General features: G+C 57.7%; 1 long non-coding RNA gene across 1 annotated transcript in view; it reads left to right on the top strand.

Moving 5' to 3' along the window:
* The window catches only part of LOC306931065, a 46,127-nt gene that overhangs the window by 16,707 nt on the left and 16,920 nt on the right, over positions 1-12,500 (top strand). The window lies entirely within an intron of this gene.

The following is a 12,500-nucleotide window of genomic DNA, read 5'->3' as shown; positions in this document are numbered from 1 at the left end:
CCAGGCTCTGTGTTGCTTGACTCGAGTCAGAGTCAGAGTTCAAAATGGCCGAAAGGCAACAGCAGCACATCTACAGGTGTGTGTGTGTACTATGTCTACAGGTGTGTGTGTGCGTGCGTGTGTGTGTGTACTATGTCTACAGGTGTGTGCGTGCACGTGTGTGTGTGTGTGTGTGCGCGTGTGCACACCTCAGTGCTTCCCACTCTGTGCCTCCTGTTGCCTTGTTGTTCTCTCATTGCACACCTATCTCCCCCTACTGGACGACTGGTGCAACTGCGTGTCTGTCTTATCACCACTCCGTGTGTATGCGTGCGTGCGTACGTGCGTACGTGCGTGCTGTGGGTCTCATCTGGGCGCTGAGTGAGTGCAGATAAAACATGAATGCACGACAACACAGTCCCTCTCTGCCTCTCCATTAACAATTTTTTGGCGGGAACCACTTAGTGCCGCGCTATGAGCTCCAAAGGAACACAGACATATTAACTGGATGGAGCATGCATTTACAACTTGCATCGTTCCAAGTTATGCTATCTGCTGTCAGAAAAAAATCATTGTGATGTCAGAACAGGCCAGCTCCATACAGTGATGTAAATAGGTTTTCAATGTAATGAGTCCCAGGATGCAGGGGTGGTCTTTTAGAAATGAGTCCCAGGATGCAGGGATGGTCTTTTAGAAATGAGTCCCAGGATGCAGGGATGGTCTTTTAGAAATGAGTCCCAGGATGCAGGGATGGTCTTTTAGAAATGAGTCCCAGGATGCAGGGATGGTCTTTTAGAAATGAGTCCCAGGATGCAGGGATGGTCTTTTAGAAATGAGTCCCAGGATGCAGGGGTGGTCTTTTAGAAATGAGTCCCAGGATGCAGGGATGGTCTTTTAGAAATGAGTCCCAGGATGCAGGGGTGGTCTTTTAGAAATGAGTCCCAGGATGCAGGGGTGGTCTTTTAGAAATGAGTCCCAGGATGCAGGGATGGTCTTTTAGAAATGAGTCCCAGGATGCAGGCATGGTCTTTTAGAAATGAGTCCCAGGATGCAGGGATGGTCTTTTAGAAATGAGTCCCAGGATGCAGGGATGGTCTTTTAGAAATGAGTCCCATGATGCAGGGATGGTCTTTTAGAAATGAGTCCCAGGGACATTTTATGAGTCCCACTTCAACCACGTTAGGAGTCATATTTTGCCATTTTTACAAATTGCACCATTTCATTTTATATGGTTATAATGTGGTTATATTCATGTAGAAAACAGAAGAATGAATGATTATTATAACTAAAGTTAGCAAAATAAACTAGAATAAAAACAGTACAGTAGTACAGTAGTGCATCCCGTGGATGCAGAGGTCGTTGTTTTATTGCGTCCCTTAACTATAAACTGTGTTTTGGGATGCAAAATGCACCCCTATTTTAATCTCTGCCATATATGGAGATCTATAGGGGTGATCAGGTCCAGAGCTCGGGCAGAGGATTTTGTGCTGGTTCTGGACAACCGGCTATCTGACGTCACTGGGCTCCCTGTGGGGGTGTGGAACGCATGGAGTCAGTGTAGGTTCTGGAGTCACTGGGCTCCCTGTGGGGGTGTGGAACGCATGGAGTCAGTGTAGGTTCTGGAGTCACTGGGCTCCCTGTGGGGGTGTGGAACGCATGGAGTCAGTGTAGGTTCTGGAGTCACTGGGCTCCCTGTGGGGGTGTGGAACGCATGGAGTCACTGGGCTCCCTGTGGGGGTGTGGAACGCATGGAGTCAGTGTAGGTTCTGGAGTCACTGGGCTCCCTGTGGGGGTGTGGAACGCATGGAGTCACTATAGGTTCTGGAGTCACTGGGCTCCCTGTGGGGGTGTGGAACGCATGGAGTCACTTTAGGTTCTGGAGTCACTGGGCTCCCTGTGGGGGTGTGGAACGCATGGAGTCAGTGTAGGTTCTGGAGTTACTGGGCTCCCTGTGGGGGTGTGGAACGCATGGAGTCACTATAGGTTCTGGAGTCACTGGGCTCCCTGTGGGGGTGTGGAACGCATGGAGTCAGTGTAGGTTCTGGAGTCACTGGGCTCCCTGTGGGGGTGTGGAACGCATGGAGTCAGTGTAGGTTCTGGAGTCACTGGGCTCCCTGTGGGGGTGTGGAACGCATGGAGTCGCTGTAGGTTCTGGAGTCACTGGGCTCCCTGTGGGGCTGTGGAACGCATGGAGTCACTGTAGGTTCTGGAGTCACTGGGCTCCCTGTGGGGGTGTGGAACGCATGGAGTCACTTTAGGTTCTGGAGTCACTGGGCTCCCTGTGGGGGTGTGGAACGCATGGAGTCAGTGTAGGTTCTGGAGTCACTGGGCTCCCTGTGGGGGTGTGGAACGCATGGAGTCACTATAGGTTCTGGAGTCACTGGGCTCCCTGTGGGGGTGTGGAACGCATGGAGTCAGTGTAGGTTCTGGAGTCACTGGGCTCCCTGTGGGGGTGTGGAACGCATGGAGTCAGTGTAGGTTCTGGAGTCACTGGGCTCCCTGTGGGGGTGTGGAACGCATGGAGTCACTGTAGGTTCTGGAGTCACTGGGCTCCCTGTGGGGGTGTGGAACGCATGGAGTCAGTGTAGGTTCTGGAGTCACTGGGCTCCCTGTGGGGGTGTGGAACGCATGGAGTCACTATAGGTTCTGGAGTCACTGGGCTCCCTGTGGGGGTGTGGAACGCATGGAGTCAGTGTAGGTTCTGGAGTCACTGGGCTCCCTGTGGGGGTGTGGAACGCATGGAGTCAGTGTAGGTTCTGGAGTCACTGGGCTCCCTGTGGGGGTGTGGAATGCATGGAGTCAGTGTAGGTTCTGGAGTCACTGGGCTCCCTGTGGGGGTGTGGAACGCATGGAGTCAGTGTAGGTTCTGGAGTCACTGGGCTCCCTGTGGGGGTGTGGAACGCATGGAGTCACTATAGGTTCTGGAGTCACTGGGCTCCCTGTGGGGGTGTGGAACGCATGGAGTCAGTGTAGGTTCTGGAGTCACTGGGCTCCCTGTGGGGGTGTGGGTGTAGGTTCTGGAGTCACTGGGCTCCCTGTGGGGGTGTGGAACGCATGGAGTCACTGTAGGTTCTGGAGTCACTGGGCTCCCTGTGGGGGTGTGGAACGCATGGAGTCACTGTAGGTTCTGGAGTCACTGGGCTCCCTGTGGGGGTGTGGAACGCATGGAGTCACTATAGGTTCTGGAGTCACTGGGCTCCCTGTGGGGGTGTGGAACGCATGGAGTCACTGTAGGTTCTGGAGTCACTGGGCTCCCTGTGGGGGTGTGGAACGCATGGAGTCAGTGTAGGTTCTGGAGTCACTGGGCTCCCTGTGGGGGTGTGGAACGCATGGAGTCAGTGTAGGTTCTGGAGTCACTGGGCTCCCTGTGGGGGTGTGGAACGCATGGAGTCAGTGTAGGTTCTGGAGTCACTGGGCTCCCTGTGGGGGTGTGGAACGCATGGAGTCAGTGTAGGTTCTGGAGTCACTGGGCTCCCTGTGGGGGTGTGGAACGCATGGAGTCACTGTAGGTTCTGGAGTCACTGGGCTCCCTGTGGGGGTGTGGAACGCATGGAGTCAGTGTAGGTTCTGGAGTCACTGGGCTCCCTGTGGGGGTGTGGAACGCATGGAGTCAGTGTAGGTTCTGGAGTCACTGGGCTCCCTGTGGGGGTGTGGAACGCATGGAGTCAGTGTAGGTTCTGGAGTCACTGGGCTCCCTGTGGGGGTGTGGAACGCATGGAGTCACTATAGGTTCTGGAGTCACTGGGCTCCCTGTGGGGGTGTGGAACGCATGGAGTCACTGTAGGTTCTGGAGTCACTGGGCTCCCTGTGGGGGTGTGGAACGCATGGAGTCACTATAGGTTCTGGAGTCACTGGGCTCCCTGTGGGGGTGTGGAACGCATGGAGTCACTGTAGGTTCTGGAGTCACTGGGCTCCCTGTGGGGGTGTGGAACGCATGGAGTCAGTGTAGGTTCTGGAGTCACTGGGCTCCCTGTGGGGGTGTGGAACGCATGGAGTCAGTGTAGGTTCTGGAGTCACTGGGCTCCCTGTGGGGGTGTGGAACGCATGGAGTCAGTGTAGGTTCTGGAGTCACTGGGCTCCCTGTGGGGGTGTGGAACGCATGGAGTCGCTGTAGGTTCTGGAGTCACTGGGCTCCCTGTGGGGGTGTGGAACGCATGGAGTCAGTGTAGGTTCTGGAGTCACTGGGCTCCCTGTGGGGGTGTGGAACGCATGGAGTCACTGTAGGTTCTGGAGTCACTGGGCTCCCTGTGGGGGTGTGGAACGCATGGAGTCAGTGTAGGTTCTGGAGTCACTGGGCTCCCTGTGGGGGTGTGGAACGCATGGAGTCAGTGTAGGTTCTGGAGTCACTGGGCTCCCTGTGGGGGTGTGGAACGCATGGAGTCAGTGTAGGTTCTGGAGTCACTGGGCTCCCTGTGGGGGTGTGGAACGCATGGAGTCACTGTAGGTTCTGGAGTCACTGGGCTCCCTGTGGGGGTGTGGAACGCATGGAGTCAGTGTAGGTTCTGGAGTCACTGGGCTCCCTGTGGGGGTGTGGAACGCATGGAGTCAGTGTAGGTTCTGGAGTCACTGGGCTCCCTGTGGGGGTGTGGAACGCATGGAGTCACTGTAGGTTCTGGAGTCACTGGGCTCCCTGTGGGGGTGTGGAACGCATGGAGTCAGTGTAGGTTCTGGAGTCACTGGGCTCCCTGTGGGGGTGTGGAACGCATGGAGTCAGTGTAGGTTCTGGAGTCACTGGGCTCCCTGTGGGGGTGTGGAACGCATGGAGTCACTATAGGTTCTGGAGTCACTGGGCTCCCTGTGGGGGTGTGGAACGCATGGAGTCAGTGTAGGTTCTGGAGTCACTGGGCTCCCTGTGGGGGTGTGGAACGCATGGAGTCACTGTAGGTTCTGGAGTCACTGGGCTCCCTGTGGGGGTGTGGAACGCATGGAGTCAGTATAGGTTCTGGAGTCACTGGGCTCCCTGTGGGGGTGTGGAACGCATGGAGTCGCTGTAGGTTCTGGAGTCACTGGGCTCCCTGTGGGGGTGTGGGTGTAGGTTCTGGAGTCACTGGGCTCCCTGTGGGGGTGTGGAACGCATGGAGTCACTATAGGTTCTGGAGTCACTGGGCTCCCTGTGGGGGTGTGGAACGCATGGAGTCAGTGTAGGTTCTGGAGTCACTGGGCTCCCTGTGGGGGTGTGGAACGCATGGAGTCAGTGTAGGTTCTGGAGTCACTGGGCTCCCTGTGGGGGTGTGGAACGCATGGAGTCACTATAGGTTCTGGAGTCACTGGGCTCCCTGTGGGGGTGTGGAACGCATGGAGTCGCTGTAGGTTCTGGAGTCACTGGGCTCCCTGTGGGGGTGTGGAACGCATGGAGTCGCTGTAGGTTCTGGAGTCACTGGGCTCCCTGTGGGGGTGTGGAACGCATGGAGTCACTGTAGGTTCTGGAGTCACTGGGCTCCCTGTGGGGGTGTGGAACGCATGGAGTCAGTGTAGGTTCTGGAGTCACTGGGCTCCCTGTGGGGGTGTGGAACGCATGGAGTCAGTGTAGGTTCTGGAGTCACTGGGCTCCCTGTGGGGGTGTGGAACGCATGGAGTCACTGTAGGTTCTGGAGTCACTGGGCTCCCTGTGGGGGTGTGGAACGCATGGAGTCAGTGTAGGTTCTGGAGTCACTGGGCTCCCTGTGGGGGTGTGGAACGCATGGAGTCGCTGTAGGTTCTGGAGTCACTGGGCTCCCTGTGGGGGTGTGGAACGCATGGAGTCGCTGTAGGTTCTGGAGTCACTGGGCTCCCTGTGGGGGTGTGGAACGCATGGAGTCAGTGTAGGTTCTGGAGTCACTGGGCTCCCTGTGGGGGTGTGGAACGCATGGAGTCACTATAGGTTCTGGAGTCACTGGGCTCCCTGTGGGGGTGTGGAACGCATGGAGTCACTGTAGGTTCTGGAGTCACTGGGCTCCCTGTGGGGGTGTGGAACGCATGGAGTCAGTGTAGGTTCTGGAGTCACTGGGCTCCCTGTGGGGGTGTGGAACGCATGGAGTCAGTGTAGGTTCTGGAGTCACTGGGCTCCCTGTGGGGGTGTGGAACGCATGGAGTCACTATAGGTTCTGGAGTCACTGGGCTCCCTGTGGGGGTGTGGAACGCATGGAGTCAGTGTAGGTTCTGGAGTCACTGGGCTCCCTGTGGGGGTGTGGAACGCATGGAGTCACTATAGGTTCTGGAGTCACTGGGCTCCCTGTGGGGGTGTGGAACGCATGGAGTCAGTGTAGGTTCTGGAGTCACTGGGCTCCCTGTGGGGGTGTGGAACGCATGGAGTCAGTGTAGGTTCTGGAGTCACTGGGCTCCCTGTGGGGGTGTGGAACGCATGGAGTCACTGTAGGTTCTGGAGTCACTGGGCTCCCTGTGGGGGTGTGGAACGCATGGAGTCGCTGTAGGTTCTGGAGTCACTGGGCTCCCTGTGGGGGTGTGGAACGCATGGAGTCACTATAGGTTCTGGAGTCACTGGGCTCCCTGTGGGGGTGTGGAACGCATGGAGTCAGTGTAGGTTCTGGAGTCACTGGGCTCCCTGTGGGGGTGTGGAACGCATGGAGTCAGTGTAGGTTCTGGAGTCACTGGGCTCCCTGTGGGGGTGTGGAACGCATGGAGTCACTATAGGTTCTGGAGTCACTGGGCTCCCTGTGGGGGTGTGGAACGCATGGAGTCAGTGTAGGTTCTGGAGTCACTGGGCTCCCTGTGGGGGTGTGGAACGCATGGAGTCAGTGTAGGTTCTGGAGTCACTGGGCTCCCTGTGGGGGTGTGGAACGCATGGAGTCACTATAGGTTCTGGAGTCACTGGGCTCCCTGTGGGGGTGTGGAACGCATGGAGTCAGTGTAGGTTCTGGAGTCACTGGGCTCCCTGTGGGGGTGTGGAACGCATGGAGTCAGTGTAGGTTCTGGAGTCACTGGGCTCCCTGTGGGGGTGTGGAACGCATGGAGTCAGTGTAGGTTCTGGAGTCACTGGGCTCCCTGTGGGGGTGTGGAACGCATGGAGTCAGTGTAGGTTCTGGAGTCACTGGGCTCCCTGTGGGGGTGTGGAACCCATGGAGTCGCTGTAGGTTCTGGAGTCACTGGGCTCCCTGTGGGGGTGTGGAACGCATGGAGTCAGTGTAGGTTCTGGAGTCACTGGGCTCCCTGTGGGGGTGTGGAACGCATGGAGTCACTGTAGGTTCTGGAGTCACTGGGCTCTCTGTGGGGGTGTGGAACGCATGGAGTCACTGTAGGTTCTGGAGTCACTGGGCTCCCTGTGGGGGTGTGGAACGCATGGAGTCACTGTAGGTTCTGGAGTCACTGGGCTCCCTGTGGGGGTGTGGAACGCATGGAGTCAGTGTAGGTTCTGGAGTCACTGGGCTCCCTGTGGGGGTGTGGAACACATGGAGTCACTGTAGGTTCTGGAGTCACTGGGCTCCCTGTGGGGGTGTGGAACGCATGGAGTCACTGTAGGTTCTGGAGTCACTGGGCTCCCTGTGGGGGTGTGGAACGCATGGAGTCAGTGTAGGTTCTGGAGTCACTGGGCTCCCTGTGGGGGTGTGGAACACATGGAGTCACTGTAGGTTCTGGAGTCACTGGGCTCTCTGTGGGGGTGTGGAACACATGGAGTCACTGTAGGTTCTGGAGTCACTGGGCTCCCTGTGTTGGTGTGGAACGCATGGAGTCACTATAGGTTCTGGAGTCACTGGGCTCCCTGTGGGGGTGTGGAACGCATGGAGTCAGTGTAGGTTCTGGAGTCACTGGGCTCCCTGTGGGGGTGTGGAACGCATGGAGTCAGTGTAGGTTCTGGAGTCACTGGGCTCCCTGTGGGGGTGTGGAACGCATGGAGTCAGTGTAGGTTCTGGAGTCACTGGGCTCCCTGTGGGGGTGTGGAACGCATGGAGTCACTGTAGGTTCTGGAGTCACTGGGCTCCCTGTGGGGGTGTGGAACGCATGGAGTCAGTGTAGGTTCTGGAGTCACTGGGCTCCCTGTGGGGGTGTGGAACGCATGGAGTCACTATAGGTTCTGGAGTCACTGGGCTCCCTGTGGGGGTGTGGAACGCATGGAGTCGCTGTAGGTTCTGGAGTCACTGGGCTCCCTGTGGGGGTGTGGAACGCATGGAGTCAGTGTAGGTTCTGGAGTCACTGGGCTCCCTGTGGGGGTGTGGAACGCATGGAGTCACTGTAGGTTCTGGAGTCACTGGGCTCCCTGTGGGGGTGTGGAACGCATGGAGTCAGTGTAGGTTCTGGAGTCACTGGGCTCCCTGTGGGGGTGTGGAACGCATGGAGTCAGTGTAGGTTCTGGAGTCACTGGGCTCCCTGTGGGGGTGTGGAACGCATGGAGTCAGTGTAGGTTCTGGAGTCACTGGGCTCCCTGTGGGGGTGTGGAACGCATGGAGTCACTGTAGGTTCTGGAGTCACTGGGCTCCCTGTGGGGGTGTGGAACCCATGGAGTCACTGTAGGTTCTGGAGTCACTGGGCTCCCTGTGGGGGTGTGGAACACATGGAGTCGCTGTAGGTTCTGGAGTCACTGGGCTCCCTGTGGGGTTATGGAACGCATGGAGTCAGTGTAGGTTCTGGAGTCACTGGGCTCCCTGTGGGGGTGTGGAACGCATGGAGTCAGTGTAGGTTCTGGAGTCACTGGGCTCCCTGTGGGGGTGTGGAACGCATGGAGTCACTGTAGGTTCTGGAGTTACTGGGCTCCCTGTGGGGGTGTGGAACGCATGGAGTCAGTGTAGGTTCTGGAGTCACTGGGCTCCCTGTGGGGGTGTGGAACGCATGGAGTCACTGTAGGTTCTGGAGTCACTGGGCTCCCTGTGGGGGTGTGGAACGCATGGAGTCGCTGTAGGTTCTGGAGTTACTGGGCTCCCTGTGGGGGTGTGGAACGCATGGAGTCACTGTAGGTTCTGGAGTTACTGGGCTCCCTGTGGGGGTGTGGAACGCATGGAGTCAGTGTAGGTTCTGGAGTCACTGGGCTCCCTGTGGGGGTGTGGAACGCATGGAGTCACTGTAGGTTCTGGAGTCACTGGGCTCCCTGTGGGGGTGTGGAACGCATGGAGTCACTGTAGGTTCTGGAGTCACTGGGCTCCCTGTGGGGGTGTGGAACGCATGGAGTCACTATAGGTTCTGGAGTCACTGGGCTCCCTGTGGGGGTGTGGAACGCATGGAGTCAGTGTAGGTTCTGGAGTCACTGGGCTCCCTGTGGGGGTGTGGAACACATGGAGTCGCTGTAGGTTCTGGAGTCACTGGGCTCCCTGTGGGGGTGTGGAACGCATGGAGTCACTGTAGGTTCTGGAGTCACTGGGCTCCCTGTGGGGGTGTGGAACGCATGGAGTCAGTGTAGGTTCTGGAGTCACTGGGCTCCCTGTGGGGGTGTGGAACGCATGGAGTCAGTGTAGGTTCTGGAGTCACTGGGCTCCCTGTGGGGGTGTGGAACGCATGGAGTCACTATAGGTTCTGGAGTCACTGGGCTCCCTGTGGGGGTGTGGAACGCATGGAGTCGCTGTAGGTTCTGGAGTCACTGGGCTCCCTGTGGGGGTGTGGAACGCATGGAGTCAGTGTAGGTTCTGGAGTCACTGGGCTCCCTGTGGGGGTGTGGAACGCATGGAGTCAGTGTAGGTTCTGGAGTCACTGGGCTCCCTGTGGGGGTGTGGAACGCATGGAGTCACTGTAGGTTCTGGAGTCACTGGGCTCCCTGTGGGGGTGTGGAACGCATGGAGTCACTGTAGGTTCTGGAGTCACTGGGCTCCCTGTGGGGCTGTGGAACGCATGGAGTCACTGTAGGTTCTGGAGTCACTGGGCTCCCTGTGGGGGTGTGGAACGCATGGAGTCGCTGTAGGTTCTGGAGTCACTGGGCTCCCTGTGGGGGTGTGGAACGCATGGAGTCGCTGTAGGTTCTGGAGTCACTGGGCTCCCTGTGGGGGTGTGGAACGCATGGAGTCAGTGTAGGTTCTGGAGTCACTGGGCTCCCTGTGGGGGTGTGGAACGCATGGAGTCGCTGTAGGTTCTGGAGTCACTGGGCTCCCTGTGGGGGTGTGGAACGCATGGAGTCGCTGTAGGTTCTGGAGTCACTGGGCTCCCTGTGGGGGTGTGGAACGCATGGAGTCGCTGTAGGTTCTGGAGTCACTGGGCTCCCTGTGGGGGTGTGGAACGCATGGAGTCGCTGTAGGTTCTGGAGTCACTGGGCTCCCTGTGGGGGTGTGGAACGCATGGAGTCAGTGTAGGTTCTGGAGTCACTGGGCTCCCTGTGGGGGTGTGGAACGCATGGAGTCGCTGTAGGTTCTGGAGTCACTGGGCTCCCTGTGGGGGTGTGGAACGCATGGAGTCGCTGTAGGTTCTGGAGTCACTGGGCTCCCTGTGGGGGTGTGGAACGCATGGAGTCGCTGTAGGTTCTGGAGTCACTGGGCTCCCTGTGGGGGTGTGGAACGCATGGAGTCAGTGTAGGTTCTGGAGTCACTGGGCTCCCTGTGGGGGTGTGGAACCCATGGAGTCACTGTAGGTTCTGGAGTCACTGGGCTCCCTGTGGGGGTGTGGAACCCATGGAGTCGCTGTAGGTTCTGGAGTCACTGGGCTCCCTGTGGGGGTGTGGAACGCATGGAGTCAGTATAGGTTCTGGAGTCACTGGGCTCCCTGTGGGGGTGTGGAACGCATGGAGTCACTGTAGGTTCTGGAGTCACTGGGCTCCCTGTGGGGGTGTGGAACGCATGGAGTCACTGTAGGTTCTGGAGTCACTGGGCTCTCTGTGGGGGTGTGGGTGTAGGTTCTGGAGTCACTGGGCTCCCTGTGGGGGTGTGGAACGCATGGAGTCACTATAGGTTCTGGAGTCACTGGGCTCCCTGTGGGGGTGTGGGTGTAGGTTCTGGAGTCACTGGGCTCCCTGTGGGGGTGTGGGTGTAGGTTCTGGAGTCACTGGGCTCCCTGTGGGGGTGTGGGTGTAGGTTCTGGAGTCACTGGGCTCCCTGTGGGGGTGTGGGTGTAGGTTCTGGAGTCACTGGGCTCCCTGTGGGGGTGTGGAACACATGGAGTCACTGTAGGTTCTGGAGTCACTGGGCTCCCTGTGGGGGTGTGGGTGTAGGTTCTGGAGTCACTGGGCTCCCTGTGGGGGTGTGGAACGCATGGAGTCACTATAGGTTCTGGAGTCACTGGGCTCCCTGTGGGGGTGTGGGTGTAGGTTCTGGAGTCACTGGGCTCCCTGTGGGGGTGTGGGTGTAGGTTCTGGAGTCACTGGGCTCCCTGTGGGGGTGTGGGTGTAGGTTCTGGAGTCACTGGGCTCCCTGTGGGGGTGTGGGTGTAGGTTCTGGAGTCACTGGGCTCCCTGTGGGGGTGTGGAACACATGGAGTCACTGTAGGTTCTGGAGTCACTGGGCTCCCTGTGGGGGTGTCACTGGGCTCCCTGTGGGGGTGTGGGTGTAGGTTCTGGAGTCACTGGGCTCCCTGTGGGGGTGTCACTGGGCTCCCTGTGGGGGTGTGGGTGTAGGTTCTGGAGTCAGTGGGCTCCCTGTGGGGGTGTGGGTGTAGGTTCTGGAGTCAGTGGGCTCCCTGTGGGGGTGTGGGTGTAGGTTCTGGAGTTACAGGCTCAGCTCAGCTTGGCTTACAGACACACACACACGTATGTACAGTACGAACAGAGACTCGGTGCATTCATAGATAGATTATTATAGATATTCTCCCAACTCATTAGAATACATTCCTCCTTGAGATGGCTGTATTTATTCTGTGTTTTTATTTCATCATGCAATTGTGTGCGTGCGTGCGTGCGTGCGTGCGTGCGTGCGTGCGTGCGTGCGTGCGTGCGTGCGTGCGTCATGATTCTTCGCTCAACAGTGATGTGAAAACAACAGTTTTGCACATGTGAGGTTTCCACTCACTTGACAGCGACAAGATGTGTGTGTGTGTGTGTGTGTGTGTGTGTGTGTGTGTGTGTGTGTGTGTGTGTGTGTGTGTGTGTGTGTGTGTGTGTGTGTGTGTGTGTGTGTGTGTGTGTGTGTGTGTGTGTGTGTGTGTGTGTGTGTGTTTGGGGAGAGAGGATTGTGAATCAAGCGAAATGGCCTTTCTGGGAAATGGCTGGAGGCCTCCAGGGTACACGCGCACACACACACACACACACACACACACACACGTGGCTGGCTTGCTGTTTGTGTTTTAATGGCGTTGGCCCTGAGATCCCTGGAGCTGCATTCACTCATTTAATGTCTGCTATAAAACCCTGTCACACAAACGTGCGAGCGCACAAGCACACACACACACACGCGCGACGCGCGCACAAGCACACACGCGCGCGCACACACACACACACACACACACACACACACACCACACACACACACACACTCTCTCTCTCCCAGCCCGCTGAGACCAGGGGTCATGCTGAGGGTCATGTTGGGGGGGGGGGGGGGGGGCTTTTTTGTAAAATCCCAGCCTACAATACCTTCATATATTTAAAATCCAAAATAAGGTCACCAGTGAAGGGCAACATGCCTATTCACTGGGGACTATATGGAAGGAAGAGGCGTCCACCCCCCTGAGTCCAAGTTAGACTG

Source organism: Electrona antarctica (genome assembly GCF_951216825.1).
Source record: "Electrona antarctica genome assembly, chromosome: 10".
In the NCBI taxonomy this organism is placed as follows: domain Eukaryota; kingdom Metazoa; phylum Chordata; class Actinopteri; order Myctophiformes; family Myctophidae; genus Electrona; species Electrona antarctica.
This window is presented reverse-complemented; position numbering and strand designations above follow the sequence as displayed.